The sequence below is a fragment of the Rhinopithecus bieti genome, unplaced genomic scaffold, assembly GCF_001698545.2.
Source record: "Rhinopithecus bieti isolate Rb0 unplaced genomic scaffold, ASM169854v2 scaffold_5889, whole genome shotgun sequence".
NCBI lineage: Eukaryota > Metazoa > Chordata > Mammalia > Primates > Cercopithecidae > Rhinopithecus > Rhinopithecus bieti.
Window position 1 is genome coordinate 1005659 of NW_016805277.1, and position 8822 is coordinate 1014480.

The window sequence follows — 8822 nt, forward strand, 5'->3', positions numbered from 1 at the left end:
AAAAAAAAAAAAAAAAAAAAAAAAAAATTAGCTGGGCCTGGTGACGTACGCCTGTAGTCCCAGCTACTCAGAAGACTGAGGTAGGAGGATCGCTTGAGCCTGGGAGGTTGAGGCTGCAGTAAGCCATGACTGTGCTACTGGACTCCAGCCTAGGCAACAGAATAAGAGCCTGTCTCAGAATATATATATATATATATGTATGTGGAGAGAGAGAGAGAGAGGAGAAAAATGGCATTTGTCATCTGCCTAACCTTTGGGATAGTAGAAAGGTAAGTTTAAGTGAGATGGGACAACATATTTTAAAAGTTAAGTAGCTTTCATATTAAGTATTATCCACACAATATCAAATCCTTTGATGACTCCTTTAAGTGTGGCCACAAAAATATGAAAAAATTATTGGTGATAGCAATTGTAACAGTTGCTCTTGGCCAGGCGCCATGGCTCACGCCTGTATTCCCAGCGCTTTGGGAGGCCAAGGTGGGTGGATCACTTGAGGTCAGACATTCAAGTGCAGCCTGGCCAACGTGATGAAACTCTGTCTCTACTAAAAATACAAAAATTAGCCAGGCGTGGTGGCTGATGCCTGTAATCCCAGCTACTCCGGAGGCTGAGGCAGGGAAAATCGCCTGAACCTGGGAGGCAGAGGGTGCAGTGAGCTGAGATCTTGCCACTGCACTCCAGCCTGGGCGACAGAGGGAGACTCTGTCTCAAAAAAAAAAAAAAAAAAATTGGTCTTACCAATTGTTATTGATATTTCTGTGTTCAATTACCTGTATGTATGCTATACTACTATACATTTTTCTAAACTGATGTCAGTATATATTTATTGTCCAGAAAAACAGAATCCTTCTGCCACATATACAACCTTCATAAGGCCATTATAAGATTTTCTGCATATTTTCAGAGCCTTCAACCCTAGTTAAGAAAATTGTAGGCCCAGCACGGTGGCTCACGCCTGTAATCCCAGCGCTTTGGGAGGCCAAGGCAGGCGGATCACAAAGTCAGGAGTCCAAGACCAGCCTGGCCAATATGGTGAAACCCCTGTCTCTACTAAAAATACAAAAAAGTAGCCAGGCGTGGTGGCAGATGCCTGTAATCCCAACTACTCAGGAGGCTGAGGCAGAAGAATCCCTTGAACCCGGGAGGCAGAGGTTGCAGTGAGCCGAGACCATGCCAGTGCACTCCAGCCTGGGCAACAGAGTGAGACGACTCCATCTAAAAAAAAAAAAAGAAAGAAAATTATAAACAACAAAATACGTGACAAGAAACTGTTTCAGTAAGGATATAAGCACTATACTAAGAATATTCCATTACATTTGATTATTTAGACTCAAAACTGGGAGACAGGCATTTCTAATGAAATTTGCTGATATGCAGAAGTGAACTTAGGCTCCCACCAGAGCTCCTTTGCCTGGCTGCTCATGATTGTTGCATTTTCAGGTGGTAAATAGGATCAATTTGATTTACTTTTCAGGAAAGAGTAAATTATTTTGGGTTCTTTAATTATTAAAAATAAAGACTGTTCAGCCAGGCACAGTGGCTCACACCTATAATCCCAGCACTTTGGGAGGCCGAGGTGGGTGGATCAAGAGATCAGGAGTTTGAGACCAGTCTGGCCAAGATGGTGAAACCCTGTCTCTACTATAAATACAAATATTAGCTGGGCGTGTTGGCAGTTACCTGTAATCCAAGCTACTCGGGAGGCTGAGGCAGGAGAATTGCTTGAACCCGGGAGGTGGAGGTTGCACTGAGCCGAGATCGTGCCACTGCCCTCCAGCCTGGGTGACAGAGCGAAACTCCCTATCAAAAAAAAAAAGACTGTTCCATTTCTATTTCAAACAAACAAAACAGTTTCAGTTACAAACAGGTTTATAAGAACAACAGTTTTGTTTACTGAAACTCTCTTGTGGTTCCTTTTTAAGAACAGTTACTTTGGCCTCATTTGCTTCTGACAGGACAGCTGTTTGTATCTGAAGTCAGCAGCTCTGAAGCTACATCACAAGTACATTCATCCCCACCAAACCTGAAAATCCCATTGCTTTCTTTGAAAACTTCTCATTTTTATGTAACTCTTACCATTCTTCCTGCCCATTCTGGTTACTTTTCATCATCTTGCACTTGAACTGTTGGGAATGAATAGCCTTCTGGATTGCCTGTCTCTAATCCATCCCACATGTTGAATTGAGTTCCTGAACTACTGATTCCATTTTTTTTTACTTTCCTATACTCCCAGATCTGTGATTACTCCCTCTGCTTGCTCCATCAAGTTAAAATTTTTCTGCATGACTTCTCATCTCAAGCTAAGTAAAATCCACAGTGCTACCCAGGCCCTACATGACCTGGCCTTGCTACCTCTTTGACTTCCACACTCCTTCCCACTCACTCCACTCCAGACACATTTGCTATTTCTCTAGCTATTCAAGCACAAGCCTGCCATTACATGTATTTCCATTACTTGGGATACTCTTCCCCAAGATATCCAGGGAACTCAAACTCTCACTCCTTTAGGCCCTTGTTCAAATGTTACTTTAATTGAAGAGGGCTTCCCTAAATACCGTACATGACACAGCTCACTCTGTGTTCCTCTTACTCTGCTTATGTTTCTTCATAACACTTATCATTGTTACGTATTTGTGTCTTTTTTATTATCTTATTTGATAGAGATGAGGTCTTACCATGTTGCCCAGGCTGCTCCCAAACTCCTGGCCTCAAGTGATCCTCCTGCCTCAGCCTCCCAAAGTGCTGGGGTTATAGGTGTGAGCCACTGCCTCTGGCCCTATTCGTGTCTATGTTTATCTTTTTTCAATGGAATATAAGTCTCTACATAGCCTGTCAATTCCAAGGTAACCGTGTCTGTTTCCCTGTTAGACCATCAGTGAGTAGAGACCAAGGACTGTGTCTTATTCACCTGGGTATTCTCAGCACTTGGCTTGGGGCCTCACACTTAACAGGCACAATATTCAGTAAACATCTTTGAAGGAATAAATTTAAAGTGTTTTACCTTCCAGACTTCTGACAATTCTAATTTTTTTCTTTTTTTTCCTTTTTAGAAACAGGGTCTCACTCTGTCACCCAGACTGGAGTGCAGTGGCGTGATCATAGCTCACTGTATCCTTAACCTCCTGGGCTCAAGTTATCCTCCCACCTCAGCCTCCTAAGTAGCTGGTACTACAGGTGCACACCACCACACCCAGTAATTGTATTTTTTGTAGAGACAGGATTTCACCATGTTTCCCAGGCTGGTCTCAAACTCCCGGACTCAATCAATCAGCCTGCCTCAGCCTCCCAAAGTGCTGGGATTATAGGCATGAACTACAGCCCTAGACCTATTTTGACTATTTTGACCCTCATTAATTCATTACTATAAGTTACTGTTGCACTTATAGCGTAAACCACATCACTAGCACTTGTTTCTAAACTATGTTGGTCTCAAGTTCTTTTTTTTTTTTTACTTGAATGCTTAGTAATGACAGGTCTCAAGTTCTTTTAGGTTCTCGACTGTTATGCTATATTGTGATAAGGCCTAATACTGTAGTTGAAGTAGTGCTAGCCTCTGGGCAGGCGCAGCTCACCTGAGAAGGGCTAGAGGTACAGTATCAAATGCCAATTCTTTTTTCTTTTCTCTTTCTGAGACGGAATCTCATCTGTTACCCAGGCTGGAGTGCAGTGGCGCTATCTCGGCTCACTGCAACCTCCACCTCCCCGGTTCAAGCAATTCTCCTGCCTCAGCTTCCAGAGTAGCTGGGACTACAAGCGTGTGCCACCATGCCTGGCGAATTTTTTTTTTTTTTTTTTTTTTTGAGACAGAGTCTTGCTCTGTCACCCAGGCTGGAGTGCAGTGGCGTGATCATAGCTCACTGCAACTTCTGTCTCCTGGGTTCAAGCAATTCTCCTACCTCAGCCTCCTGAGTAGCTGGGATTACAGGCGCCCACCCACACGCCCAGCTAACTTTTGCTTCTCTTTTTTTTGACGGAGTCTCACTCTGTCGCCTGGGCTGGAGTGCAGAGGTGCGATCTCAGCTCACTGCAACCTCTGCCTCCCGGGTCCAAGCGATTCTCCTGCCTCAACCTCCCTAGTAGCTGGGATTACAGGTGCCTGTCACTACTGCCAGCTAATTTTTTGGATTTTTAGTAGAGATGGGGCTTCACCATGTTGTCCAGGCTGGTCTCAAACTCCTGACCTCGTGATTCACCCACCTTAGCCTCCCAAAGTGCTGGGATTACAGGCATGAGTGGCCGCCTCCAGCTAATTTTTGTATTTTTAGTAGAGACAGGGTTTCACTATGTTGGCCAGGCTGGTCTCGAACTCCTGACCTCAGGTCATCCACCCACCTCAGCCTCCCAAAGTGTCTTTTTCCATTTCTAACCCCAACTATTTATCTACAGATACCCTAACACCACAGTATTAGAGATGTATACCTTTGCCTCTAAACCTACCTTTTCGTCATGACATTTTCTCATGAATAACTTCACTAGCTCCTTCATTCATTCATTAAAAAAACAATTTTTTTTTTGAAACAGAGTCTCACTTGGTCGCCCAGACTGGAGTGCAATGGTGTGATCATAGCTCACTGCATCCTCAACCTCCCAAGCTCAAGCAATCCTCCTACCACAGCCTCCTGAGTAACCGGGACTAGGCGTGTGCTACTACACCCAGCTAATTTTTAAAATTTTGTGTACAGATGTGATCTCACTATATTGCCCAAGTTGGAAAGAGTATTTATTTATCTGTTTCTTTTGTTTGTTTTTGAGACGGAGTTTCACTCTTGTTGCCCCAACTGGAGTGCAATAGCACCATCTCATCTCACTGCAAAGTCCGCCTCCTGAGTTCAAGCAATTCTCCTGCCTCAGCCTCCCTAGTAGCTGCGATTACAGGCACCTTCTACTACACCTGGCTAAATTTTGTATTTTTAGTAAAGACAGGGTTTTACCTTGTTGGCCAAGCTAGTCTCAAATTCTTGACCTCAGGTGGTCTGCCTGCCACAGCCTCCCAAAGTGATGGGATTACAGGCATGAGCCACTGTGCCTGGCTGGAAAAAATACTTATTAAATACCTTTCATGTGCCAGGCACCAAGTAAAAAGGAACAGGACAGAGAAGATGTCTTCCTTCTGTGGATCTGTGGAGTTTATAGTTGAAAGAAACAAAAATGTAGATAAATATATATTTTAAACTTTTAAATTGGTAAGTGCTATTGAGGAATCAGTGCTGAGGCAGAAAATAGCAAAGAAGGACCTGGTTTGGATAGGATGGTTAGGACAGGAGATGACATTTGAGCTGTGATCCAAAGGATGAGAAAATTATGCGAAAAGAGCTGGGTTGGGGAAAGGGCTCCAGGCAGGAAGAGCATCTAGAAAGGCCCAGCACCAGGAATCAGCTTGCTGTGGTTGGCAAGGCAGAATGGCGTGAGATGAGATTGGAATAGTAGAGGGGGACAGAGCCATGAGAAACTTACAAGCCATTTTCAGGAGTTTAGAGGTTTGGAGCAGCAATTGAAGATTTATAAATAGAAGAATAACGTGGTCCAAATATGCTTTAAGATGAATCCATTAACAAAAACTCAGGCCATGCAAGTTGGCTCATGCCTGTAATCCCAGCACTTTAGGAGGCCAAGGCAGGAGGATCACTTGAGCCCAGGACCCCGAGACCAGCCTGGGCAACATAGGGAGACTCCATCTCTATAAAAATTTCAACAAATTAGCTGGGCATGGAGGTGCATACCTGTGATCCCAGCTGCTTCGGAGGCTAAAGTGGGAGGATCACTTGGGAAGTTGAGGCTGCAGTGAACCATGATCATACCACTGTACTCCTGCCTGGGCAACAGAGCAAGACCCCATCTCAAAAAAAAAAAAAATCTATCCAGCCACTGTGAGGATAAGTTGTTGGAGGGGAAATAATAAAGTTGTTGTTGTAACTTGGGCCAGAGCTGATGGTGGCCTGCAGTAAGGTGTTTGCACTAGAGAGAGAAGTAGACTTACTAATTCAAGTAAAACTTTGGACTTTGTTACCTCTTTTGCTTTTGCTAGCCACATGGAATCAATCATGAATTGTTGCTTTTTGTTTGTTTGTTTTGAGAGAGTCTTGCTCTGTCACCCTGGCTGGAGTGCAGTGGCATGATCTTGGCTCACTGTAACCTCTGCCTCCCAGGTTCTCCTGCCTCAGCTTCCCGAGTAACTGTCACTACAGGCGTGCACCACTATGTCCAGCTGATTTTTGTGTTTTTGTAGAGATGGAGTTTCTCCATGTTCGGCCAGGCTGGTCTTAAACTCCGCCCACCTCAGCCTCCCAAAGTGCTGGGATTACAGGTGTGAGCCACTGTGCCAGGTCAATTGTGAAATCATTTTTTTTTTCTTGAGATAGAGTCTGGCTCTGTCACCCAGGCTGGAGTGCAGTGGTGCAATCTTGGCTCACTTCAACCTCTGCCTCCCAGGTTCAAGTGATTCTCCTGCCTCAGCCTCCCAAGTAGCTGAGATTACAGGTGCGTGCCACCATGCCCGGCTAATTTTTGTATTTTTAGTAGAGACGCTGTTTTACCATATTGGCCAGGCTGGTCTCAAACTCCTGACCTCGTGATCCGCCTACCTGGGCCTCCCAATGTGCTAGGATTACAGGCATGAGCCACCGCGCCCAGCCATGAAATCTTAGAGATTCCAACCTTTACAGTTTCTCATAGGATTCCCTATTTCTCTGTTCCCACTGACTCAACCCAGGCCCTGTTACCTCTTACGTGCATAACTGCAGCAGCCTCATTACTTATCTCAGCTTTCAGACTTGACTTGTTCCAATAAAATCTGCACACTGCTGCCAGAGGAAACATTTAAAAACACAATTCTGACCATGTTTCTGTTCTCAAAATTCCCAAAAGGTTCTACAGTTTGGGAGTTAAGGCCCCCCAGTGGTCTAGGCCAAATCGATTCAGTTAAACTATAATACTTGCCTGGTGCTTTTCCTATAACTATTCCTTTTTGTATGTTATTTTCTCATGATATAATTCCTTCTGGATATTAGTCCCCATTTTACAGATGCAGGAACTGAAACTTTGAGTGGCTAATGTCGGAACAAGTCTTTAACCTATAGTCTGTAGCTAGATTAAGTTTTTCATTTTAAGTGTTTTATAAAAGTGTATAGAATGTTATAAAATTTTTTTTTTTAAAGATACAGGGAGGGTCTCACTCTGTCACCCAGGCTGGAGTGCAGTGACACAATCATATCTTACTGTATCTTTGAACTCCTGGGCTCATGCAATCCTCCTGCCTCAGCCTCCCAAGTAGCTGGGACTTCACATGCACACTACCACACCTAACTAATTTTAAAAAGTTTTTTTCAGAGATAGGGTCTCCCTTTGTTGTCCAGGCTGGTCTCCAACTCCTAGTCTCAAGCAGTCCTCCCACATAAGCCTTCCAAAATGCTGGGATTGCAAATGTGAGTCAGGGAGCTAGCTCTGCCTCAAATTTTTTAAAGGCTCGTTGAAGTCTCCAAAAAAAAAAAAAAAAATTTTTTTAAAGGCTCACCAAAATGCCAAGGATATCAGGAAAGTAAGCCTATCTAGGACAATAGCTGTAATCTTAAGGAGCCGAGGAGCCTTATGAATTGCCTCAGGCCACATTACTGTTTATTAAACCAAACTGAATTCAAGACTAGGTGAGTGGAGAGAGTGTAGAGGGAAACCCAGACTGGAACAACAGGCTCTCCCACTGCAGATTAATGAACTCTAAAGAAACCCTTCTGGCCCAGTGCAGTATCTCATGCCTCTAATCCCAGCACTTTGGTAAGCCAAGATGGGTGGATCACTAGAGGTCAGGCGTCTGAGACCAGCCTGGCCAAGAAGGTGAAACCCTGTCTCAACTAAAAATACAAAAAAATTAGCTAGGCGTGGTGGCAGGCACTTGTAGTCCCAGCTACTTAGGAGGCTGAGGCATGAGAATCGCTTGAACCAGGCAGGCGGAGGTTGCAGTGAGGCGAGATCGTGCCACTGCACTCCAGCCTGGGCAACAGAGTGAGACTGTGTCTTTGAAAATAAAATAAAAGGCCAGGTGCGGTGGCTCACGCCTGTAATCCCAGCACTTTGGGAGGCCGAGGTGGGTGGATCACGAGGTCAGGAGATCAAGACCATCCTGGCTAACATGGTGAAACCCTGTCTCTACTAAAAATACAAAAAATTAGCTGGACGTGGTGGTGGGTGCCTGTAGTCCCAGCTACTCAGGAGGCTGAGGCAGGAGAATGGAGTGAACCCAAGAGGTGGAGGTTGCAGTGAGTCAAGATCGCACCACTGCACTCTAGCCTGGGCGACAGATCGAGACTGTCTCAAAAAAAAAAAAAAAAAAAAAGGAAACTCTTCAACCCCTAGAGGACAAAAATGTTCCTAGGAGTCCTTCATGTTACAAATCATATTTATTAAGTACCTATTTTGTGCCAGGCCCTGAAAATAGTTTCCGGAGGGAAAAAAAGTATATAGGGGCCATAACATCAGGAAGCTTATGAAATGTCTGCTGGTATACAATTGTATACCTTCAGTGATTAAATTGTAAACTGGGCGCCATGGCTTATGCCTGTAATCCCAGCACTTTGGGAGGCCAAGGCAGATGGATCACCTGAGGTCAGGAGTTTGAGACCAGCCTGGCCAACACTGTAAAACCCCATCTCTACTAAAACTACAAAATTAACCAGGCACGATGAGGCACAACTGTAATCCCAGCTATTCAGGAGGCTGAAGCAGGAGAATCTCTTGAACCCAGGAGGCAGAGGTTGTAGTGATCCAAGATCGCACCATTGCACTCCAGCCTGGGCAACAAGAGCGAAACTCGGTCTCAAAAAAAAAAAAAA

The 8822-nt window shown here is 44.5% G+C and overlaps 1 protein-coding gene across 3 annotated transcripts in view; it reads left to right on the forward strand.

The window, feature by feature from the left end:
• The window catches only part of LOC108529550 (uncharacterized), a 19539-nt gene that overhangs the window by 4576 nt on the left and 6141 nt on the right, over positions 1–8822 (forward strand). Inside the window, exon 2 of one of the 3 annotated variants that reach the window (XM_017871960.1) lies at positions 4522–4541. The exons of the other annotated variants lie outside the window; for them this stretch is intronic. The gene's annotated coding sequence lies outside the window, so the exon portion shown is untranslated. Of the gene's footprint in view, positions 1–4521; positions 4542–8822 lie in introns of those variants that run through there. 3 annotated transcript variants of the gene reach the window in all.